The 10243-nt window shown below is 44.5% G+C and overlaps 1 long non-coding RNA gene across 1 annotated transcript; it reads left to right on the top strand.

Moving 5' to 3' along the window:
* The first annotated feature begins 912 nt into the window (after window positions 1–912).
* On the top strand, window positions 913–10014 carry LOC140456798 (uncharacterized). The gene is made up of 3 exons (XR_011953132.1): window positions 913–1023; window positions 7437–7543; window positions 9963–10014. It is a non-coding gene; the product is annotated as an uncharacterized lncRNA (long non-coding RNA).
* Window positions 10015–10243: the final 229 nt, after the last annotated feature.

Below are 10243 nucleotides of genomic sequence, written 5' to 3'. Positions count from 1 at the left end.
CTGTACAGGACATTCGTTAGGCCACTTTTGGAATATTGTGTGCAGTTCTGGCCTGCCTCCTATCAGAAGGGTGCTGTGAAACTTGAAAGGTTTCATAAAAGACTTACAAGGATGTTGTTAGGGTTGGAGGATTTGAGCTACAGGATGAGGCATAAAAGGCTGGGGCTGTTTTCCCTGGAGTGCCATAGGCTGAGCGGTGATGTTATGGAGGTTTATACAATCATGAGGAGCATGAACAGGGTAAATGAACAAGGTGTTTTCCCTGGAGTAGTGGTGTCCAAAAGTAGAGGACATTGCTTTAGGGTGAACGGGGCAAAAATTCAAAGGGGCCTAAAGGAAAACGCTTTCATGCAGTGGGTGGAATGAGCTGCCAGAGAAAGTGGTGGAGGCTAGTACAATTAAAACATGTTAAAGGCATCTAAATAGACACATGATATGATTAGGAAGCGTTTACAGGGATATGGGGCAAGTGTTGGCAAATGGGAATAGATTAGGTACGGATATCTGGTTGGCATGGATGAGTTAAACCGAAGGGTCTGTGTCGGTGCTATACATCTCTATGACTGTGGGATCATAACAGCTTATACAACTCTGCTTCATCCCTGGGCTCCCTTATGAGCACTTTGTTCGATTCTGAGCAAGCTAGATATTGACAATGGGTGTATTTTTGATCTGTTTAGTATTTTACGATTACTTTTACAGGCATTTTTGTAAGTTAATTTTTCACTGCCGCCCAGCCCCGACCATGTGCTGTTTATTAATTTTTTTCTGAAAAATCTTGAACAGTCAAGAATTATTTTTCCAATAAGCAAGTGTATTTTCCTTCCATTTCTGACTATCAAATTCTGCACCATTTTCATTCCCTGTAATCCATTTTGCACTCCCTGAAACATCAACTGTGTTTCTCCTTCCACAGAAACCAGTGATTAATGCCAAAGCCCTGTTGCCTGTGGAGAGGGTGATGTTTGACTTTCTTGTACAGCTGCAGTTTGTGTGGTGAAGGTGCTCCCACAATGTGATTAGGTAAGAGACATTACAGAGTATTCATTACAGCAATAGTGATGATTTGAAGGTAATGTCCAAATCAAGAACAGTTTGTAGTTTTATCATCATGCTTATAATTTCACCAAAATATTATTGGGAACTTTAGACATAAGGTCAGAGACTGATGATATTAGGTCAGGTGACCAAAAGCATTGCCAAATCAGCAGGCTTTGAGGAATGTCTTAAAGGGGGAAAGCAGACCTGTGAGGTTTTGGCTGCGAATTTCAGAAAATGTTGCTTTGACAACTGTAAAAGCAGCCACGCAGGTGGAGTAATGAATTAACAGATCATTGGGAGTCTCGAACAGAATGGGTTGTCGAGGTCTTCAAGGGTGTGTGATGCAGCGAGCTAGGGATGATCACAACCAGGAATTAAAACAAGGGTGAGAATTTTAAATTGATGGATGTGGGCCGGATGCTGGCAGGTGAGAGGAGATTGGATTGGAATATCTGGTCAGCATGAATGGGTTGGATTGAAGGGTCTGTTTCCATGCTGTACATCTCTGTGGCTTTATGTTGTTGATTATGAATAGGAGCCTTTTGATGCATCAACAAGTTTTGGTATGAGGGAGCACTTGGGCAGCAGAGATTTAGTTTTTCTTAAGATTACAGGGAGATTGAATGTGGGAAGCTGGCCAGGAGTGTGTTTGGATACTGAAGTCTGGAGATAACACAAGGTGGATGAGAGTATATGAGCTGAGACAAGGGTAGAATCAGCTAGAAATAGTGATCTTGGAGTGGGACTAGTCTGTCACCCTCACCTCGCCTCTGGGATTCAGTTAGTTGCCAGATTGTGAATCAGGGCGGTAACACAATCGGGAGCTGAGTGGCCCTGGTGGAGCCAAACATGAGTGTCACTCAGCTGGCTGTTGCTAAGCAGCTGCTGCTTGGTAGCCCTGTTGATGACATCTTCCATCACTTTACTGCTGATCGAGTGTGGACTGATAGATGGAAATTGGCTGGTTTGGATTTCCCTGTGTTTTTGTGTTGAACATTCCTGGGCAATGTTTCACATTATGGGTAGATGCCAGTGCAGGAGCGGTTCTTGGCTTGGTGGGTGGCAAGTTTTGGAGCACAAACCATCAGTATTATTTCCAGAATATTGGTAGGGCCCGTAGCCTTTGCACTACTTAACCATTTCTTGATGTTATTCAAACTGAATCAAACTGGCTTAAAATTCACATCTGTGATGTTAGAAACCACTGGTTAAGATGGATCATCCCACTTTGCACTTCTGGCTGAAGATTGCTGCAAATGCTATCATCTTATCTGGTGCATGGGTGTGTGAGACCCCTCCATCAGTAAGGGTGGGGATATCTGTGATGCTTCCTCCAGTGAGTTGTTTAATTGTCCATCACCGTTCACAAATGGGTGTGGCAGAACTGCAGAGCTCCGATCTGATCTATTGGTTGTGGGATCGTTTAGCTCTGTTGCTTGCTGCTGATGCTGTTTGACATGAAATAGCTTCAGGAAATGGTTTAAGTAGAATCCAAACAGATTAAACAAATATATCACAGACAAAAGATGAACTGGACCATAGAATAGGACCCCTTAAAGATTAACGAGGCTGTCTATGGAACCACCGGGGTGTGGGGAAGATATGCGAATATTTCACGTCCTTTTTACTGGAGAAAGATATGGAAGCTCGAGAGGTTGTAGAAATAAACAGAGAGAACTTGAAAAGTATCCATGTTAGAGTGGAGGTGTTACTGGATGTCTTGAATCGCATCAAGATGGATAAAGCCCTGGGACCTGATCAGATGTATCCCGGAACTGTCTGGAAATCTAGGGAAGTGATTGTTGTGCCTCTTCTGAGGTGTTTGTATCATTGATAGTGACAGGTGAGGTGTCATTATTTTAAAAGGTGGTAAGGAGAGGCCGTGGAACAAGAAAACAGTGAGCCTGAAGTCAGTGGCAGGCAAGTTGTTGGAAGGGATTCTGAGGGACAGGATATCCATCTATTTGGAAAAGTAAGGAAAAATCATTGACTGTTGTCAATGTGGAGCTGAAAATGTGTTGCTGGAAAAGCGCAGCAGGTCAGCCAGCATCCAAAGAACAGGAGAATCGACGTTTCGGGCATCAGCCCTTCTCAAAACGTCAATTCTCCTGTTCCTTGGATGCTGCCTGACCTGCTTCACTTTTCCAGCAACACATTTTCAGCTCTGATCTCCAGCATCTGCAGTCCTCCTTTCTCCTGTTGTCAATGTGGCTTTGTACGTGCACAATCGTGTCTCACTAACTTGACTGAATGTTTTGAAGTGACAAAGAAAATTGATTAAACCAGGCTGTGAACGTTGTTTATATGGACATTCAACAAGGTTCCACAAATCAGATTGGTTAGCAAGGTTACATAACATGGAATGAAGGGAGAACAAGCCATTTGGGTACGAAACTGGCTTGATGGTAGGAGACAGAGGGTGATGATGGAGATTTGCTTTGTGAACTGGAGGACTGTGAGCAGCAGTGTGCTACAAGGATCGATATTGGATCCTTAAATAAATGACTTGGATGTAAATATGAAGTATGGTTAGTAGCTTTACACAAGACACCAAAATTGGAGGTGTAGTGGACAGCGAAGAAGGTTAGTTCAGAATACAACAGGATCTTGATCAGATGGGCCAGTGGAGCAAGGAATGGCAGATAGAGTTCAATTTAGATAAATGTTAGATGTTGGATTTTGGAAAGGCAAATCAGGGCAGGACTTATACACTTACTGGTAAGGCCCTGGAGAGTCTTGCTGAACAAAGAGACCTTGGCGTGCAGGTTCATAGTTCCTTGAAAGTAGAGTCACAGATAGGCAAGGGAGTGAATGCAGCGTTTGTTATGGTCTCTGTCATGTTGTCGTTGTACAGGACACTGATTAAGGCTCTTCTGGAATTCTGTTTTCAGTTCCAATCTCCCTGTTCCAGGAATGATGTTGTGAAACTTGAAACTTTTCAGGAAATGTTTGCAAGGACTTTGCCAGAGTTGGACAGTTTAAGGGCAGTGCATGTTTGGAGTGAGCTGCCAAGGCAAGGGGTGGAGGCTAGTACAATTACAACATTTAAAAGACATTGATTAAGCCACTTCTCGTATTCTATTTTCAGTTTGAATTTCCCTGTTCTGGGAAGGATGTTGTGAAACGTGAAAAGGTTCGGATAAGATTTAGAAAAACGTTGCCAGGTTTGGAGGACTTGGGCTACAGGGAGAGGCTGAATAGGCTGGGGTTAATTTCCTTGGAGAGTCCAAGACTGAGAGGTGACTTCATGGAGATTTATAAAATCACGAGGGGCATAGATAAGGTGAGCAGCTGGGGTTCTTTTTCCTGAGGTTAGGTGGGTCCAAAACTAGAGCACATGGTTGATAGAGCAACGATTTAAAAGTAATCTAAGGGCAACGTTTTCAAGCTGAGTGTGGTGTGTGTATGGAATGAGCTGCCAGATGAAGTAGTGGAGGCTGAAAAATCACAACATTTAAAGGCATCCGATTGGGTACGTGAACAGGAAGGGTTTTGATGGATAGCTGGCAAATGGGACTCCAGTAGTTTAGGATTCCTCGTTGGCATGGATGAATTGGATCGAAGATCTGTTTCTGTGCTGTACATGTCTATGACGTTAATAAACTAAGATGCGTTCCTCTTTTGTGGAAAGCAAGCTGCAGCACAGATAATTGTCCTTGGAGCTGAGAAGGTGCAGCAGTGATTTTGACCAGGTGCAGATTTGGTTCCAAGGTCTTGAATTTGTCTAGAGAGAGGAATTGTTAACACTGTCATAATGTTTAGTAACTACTGTCAAGTAATTGGCAAATAATACAAAGTGAAAATATGAACATTATTGTATTCAGTAAGTTCTGAGCATTTGGAACAGTCTGAACGACACAGATTCAGCAGGTATTCTGAAACAGAATTGGAATTTTAATTTTTAAGGAAAGATTTGGGGGACTGTGGGCAAATAGGAGGGGAATTGGGACAGATTTGCAGAATCTCCAGAGGGAGAGAGTACAGCCCCAATGGGCTGAATAGCCCCCAGGCCCTGTGCTCTGTGATACTGCCCCATTCACTGTGAATGGTGAAGCTCATCCCAGGGCAGAGAGAGGGATTAGCCCTCCACTCTCATCACAATGGGGCCTCGCTGATTGACGGCAGCTCCAGACCAATGGGAGGAGAGGCTGTGTGGTCCTGCAGCCTATGGGAGTGAATGAGGGGTGTGGCCAGCAAGACAACACCTGTCCATGAGCTGTGCAGGTGCAGTGTCACTGTTTGGGGTTGGGAGAGACAGCAGAGACTGGGACAGAGGCTGTTGGACCTGAATGACAAACTCCCGGTCAATTAAAACCAAAAGAACTGCAGAAGATGTAAATCAGAAACAACAACCAGGAGGTTCTGGAAAAGTTCAGCAGGTCTGGCAGTATCTGTGAAGAGAAATCAGAGTTAAAGTTTCAGACCCAGTGTCCCTTCCTCAGAACAGATATTACTGAGAAAAAAAGATCAGTTTATGTGCAGAAGGTAGGGTTTAGGGGACGATGTAAGGAGTAAAGGATAGGTGGGGATAGAGTGAGAAGAAGGGTTGGATAAAGGAGTGGATAACGATCTGGCTGGGGGAGGGCGACTAGCTGTTAATGGAGACTGTTAGTGGCTAACCATAGGTAGTGTGTAATGGCAGGCTGTGAGAACGAGGCCTGGTGTGTGGGTAGGGGGGGGGGGCTAGGACATGAGGTTGCTAAACTATGGTTTGCCACTAACTGTCTCCGTTGTAAGCTGTTTCCCACAGACATCACTGTATGATTGGAGCTGCAGAGGACAGAGCTGCAGATGGGCGGCATAGTGGCACAGTGGTTAGCACTGCTGCCTCACAGCGCAAGAGACCCGGGTTGTATTCCCGCCTCAGGCAACTGTCTGTGCGGAGTTTGCGCATTCTCCCCGTATCTGCGTGGGTGTGCTCTGGTTTCCTCCCACATTCCAAAAACGTGCGGGTTAGGTGAATTGGCCATGCTAAATTGCCACAGTGTTAGATGTTGGGGAATGGGTCTGAGTGGGTTGCTCTTTAGGCGGTTTGTCTAAGTAATCTAATCATAAAAAATAAAACCTCTTCAATATCCTTCCTAACACCCTCTGAACTCCTCAAAGATGTATCTTAAAGTTGTTCTCTTTAATCAACGTTTCCAGCATTCGTGAAACACTTTTCGGGATTTGTCAATGTGAAAGGCTCCATACAATGCAGGTAGTTGTTGTTATTGTCTGACATTAGGAGAAACAGGAATGAGCCCTCTCTCTCTTATACCTGATGAACAGCAGCAAAAGCAGGAAGCACTGAGCATGCTCCAGCCCATAATGGGCCTCAGGTGATTGATCTCAGTGCAGGACGAATAAGATGATGGAGACGGGACTGGAAGACCAGGCAGTGCCGGTTGGTCCTCCAACAAATCTGAGTGAATGAGGGGCGTGGCTATACTCAACCACGTGATAAGCTTCACTGGCAGCACAGTGTTGTTGGGACCAAGCCATTGGAAATGTGTGAAGGTGCAGGGCACGGTTATGGAAAGACCTATTGACCAGGAAGAGAAGGAAATTTTAATGGAATGGGCTGAGACGTTTTACAGAACTTAGTGCACATCGGAAAACACAAATTTGAAAATCCCAGGCCCGTGTTTGTAGCAAACCGGAAAATGGTGAAATTGTGAGTGATCACGCCATCCTTCTTGGGTGCAGTGATCCACGGGACACGTGTGTAGTCGTCGACTTTGTAAGGGGCAAGCTGCAGGGGGACGCATGCGCAGCCTTCCCTGGCAGGAAGTGAGAGGGCAGGATTTACGCAGTGTCAGAGTCAGGATGTTTTCAATGTCAAAAAGTGTGATGCTGGAAAAACACAGCAGGTCAGGCAGCAGCCGATCAGTGGGAAGGAAGATGGACATGTAGGACGGGTCAAGAGGGCGGTGCTGAGTTGGAAGGCTGGATCTGGGATAAGGTAGGGGGAGTGGAAATGAGGAAACTGGTGAAATCCACATTGATCCCATCTGGTTGGAGGATCCGAACACAGAAGATGAGGCGTTCTTCGTCCAGGCATCAGATGCCTGGCATTTGGCGGTGGAGGAGGCCCAGGACCTGCATGTTCTTGGTGGAGAAGGAAGGGGAGTTAAAGTCTTTGGACACAGGCTGTTTGGCTTGTTTAGTGTTTTACTGTTACTTTCACAGACCTTTTGTAAGTTAATTTTCCTCTGCTGCCCAACCCCTGACAATGTGCTGCTCTCTAAACGGACTAAATTTTCCACAGTATCTTTGCCAGTGAATAATTCTTTTTTTTTCAACAAAAGAGTGCATTTTCCTTCCATTTCTGACCATCAAATTCTGCAACATTCTTAGTTCCTGTAATGCATTTAGCACTCCCTGAAATATCAACTGTGTTTCTCTGTCCACAGCCACCAGTGATTAATGCCAGAGTCCCATTGCCTGTGGAGAGGGTGATGTTTGACTTCCTTGTACAGCTGCAGTTCGTGTGGTGAAGGTGCTCCCACAATGTTCTTGGGTAAGAGATGTTACAGATTATTCACTCAGCGACAGTGAAGAGTTGACAATGTGTGTGCAAATCAGCAATAGTTTGTATTTTTATCATTTTTATAATTTCACAGAAATTGAGAATTTCTGACATAAGGCCACAGATGGGGATATTAGGTCAGGTGATCAAAAATATTGTCAAATAAGCAGGTTTTGAGGAAAGCAAGTCTGAGTGGGTTCGGGTGCGAATTCCAGACTGTGTTCCCATGACCGTGTCGAAACAGCCAGACTGGTGAAGCAATGAATAAATGCATCTTTGGGAGTCTGAAAGAAATTGAGTTGTCGAGGTCTCTCAGGTTGTGTGGTGCAGGGAGACAGGGATGTTCACAGCCAGGAATTACATCAAGGGTGAGAATTATAAATTGTTGCTTGTTAATAGGAGCCTTTTGATGAATCAACAAGTTTTGGTACAAGTGAGCACTTGGGCAGTAGGGTTTTAGATACTCTTGAGATTACATGGAAGTTGAATGTGGGAGGCTGGCCAGGAGTGTGTTTGGATAATGAAGTCTGGAGATAACACAGGGATGGACGAGTATTTCAGTAAATGAGCTGAGACTAGGGTGGAGTTGGGTGATGTCACTGATGTAGAAATAGCAGTTTTGGAGTCTGGTTTCTCCTCATCACTCCCCCTCACCCATTCACAAATATTGTTCGTTGTTCTGTCTGTCTTTTCTGGTTATGACCTTCTCTCCAATTCTGCTAAGAACGTATATTTGACCTCAAGGTTGTTGGAAAATCCTGCTCCATCTCCACTCTCCCTTTCTGAATTCTTCATATGTGGTGTCCATCCAGGATCTATCTTTGTCCCCTCCTGTATCTCGCCTACATACTGCCAGGAGGTGACATCGTATTGGTTTCACATGTACACTGACAATGCCCAGCTCTCTCTCCCTATCATCCCTCTCCATTGCTCCACTGTTACTCATTCATCAAACTGCTTACCACACGCCTACAACTCGATTGGCTGCAATTTCCTCCAATGAAACACTGCAATGGTTAAACCCCTTGCCTTCAGTTGCTATTACAAATTCCTTTCCCTCTCACTGGGAAATGCCTGAGGCAGAACTACACTCTTCACAATATTGCTCTCATATTCTGACCCCAAGATGATCTTCTGATCAGACATTGACACAATTGCAAACACCAGGAATTCCAATCTCTAAAATGTTGTTTTTCTCCACCTCACCCCAGCTCCATTGCTACTGAAACCCCTTACCCATGTCTGTGTTGCATTAAAGTTGACAAATCTAAAACAAAACCCTTGATTTTGCAACTGACCCAGAGTCTGGTTCTAGGTTCCCTCTTGATGGGACACATCCTCTCAGTATTTACCCTGTCATACCCTTTAATAAGCCTATATGTTTCAATAAGGTCCCCTCTCATTCTCCCCCAAATCCAATGAGTCGAGTCCCAATTTCTTCAGCCTTTTCTTAAAAGAGAGTCCCTGCAAACCAGCGATCATCCCAGACAATCTTCTCTAAATGCTTCCGATGAAGTGATGTATTTCCTTAAATAAAGGACCAAACCTTCTCTCATTACTCCAGATGTGGTCTCACTCGCACTATATAAAGTGGCTCTCAGGAATATACTCGAAACTCTTCTACTGCAAATCCCCTGAAATCAGGAACAATATTCCATTCCCCTTCCTGATGACCTGTTGTAACTGTGTGCTAGCTTTCTGTGTTTCCTGTACAGTTAACCCCTGGTCCCTTTTGTGTTGCAGCTTTCTACAGTTTCCACCATTTAAATAGTCCTCTGTTCTTTTATTACCTCCTCCAAAATAAACAAATTCACATTATCCCAAGTTATGCTCCTTTTACCAACTTGTACACTTTTCCAACGAATCTCTGTCTGTAAACAATTTATAATCCTTTTAGAAGTTTACTGTTCTGCATTTTCCAGGAGATACCCCCCTCATTCTTCTAAATCTTTCCAGGGAGCACCGGCCAGTGGGAAGCATGCTGAGTTGCTGTCTTTTCAGAGAGACTCTTTGGAATGACTGGGAGGATCTTGCTGCCCATTGGTCAGAATGGAGACAACTTGCCCATCAAGCTGCATGAGCCTTTCACCTCCCCGCAACACCCCCCCCTCCCCATATCTTATTGATGAGGCATAGCGGCAGCACAGAAGGAAGGAAAATGAAGGAAATCCTGCTCTCCACATCTCACTGACTCTTGGAACATTCTGTCCCATGTGGCAAAGATCTGCCCTGTTCAGTCACATGAAGTCCCAAGTTGGAAACTCATAGAAACCCACATAGATTTCCCCCTGAACTGACTACTGGTCTCCACAAGGGGTAATGTGTACAGTCATCCTGGCCCAGGAGGAGGGGAGGGTGTGAGTTTCTAACCTGACCTGACAGAGACAGATTTTATAAACTTGTTTTACAGGATACTACAGGTGGATATTCAGATGGGAATCTCAGTAATTGTAACACCAAACTCTGGTTGAATTACTCCATTCATCAGGACCTGGATATTTGCACGGTATGTGAGTATATTCTTCCAGCTCAAATCCATTTTCTGCGTAAAAATTCTCCTTTGAAACAAACCACCCTGTCAATAGATCTCCCCGAAATCTTCAATATGTGTCCAGTAATCCTTGTACGATGAGTTGATGACTGAAAGGTTGAACATCCTGATGTATATGTTTTGCAGACACTTGTCTCTCA

This window comes from Chiloscyllium punctatum, chromosome 31 (genome assembly GCF_047496795.1).
Source record: "Chiloscyllium punctatum isolate Juve2018m chromosome 31, sChiPun1.3, whole genome shotgun sequence".
In the NCBI taxonomy this organism is placed as follows: Eukaryota; Metazoa; Chordata; class Chondrichthyes; order Orectolobiformes; family Hemiscylliidae; genus Chiloscyllium; species Chiloscyllium punctatum.
This window is presented reverse-complemented; position numbering and strand designations above follow the sequence as displayed.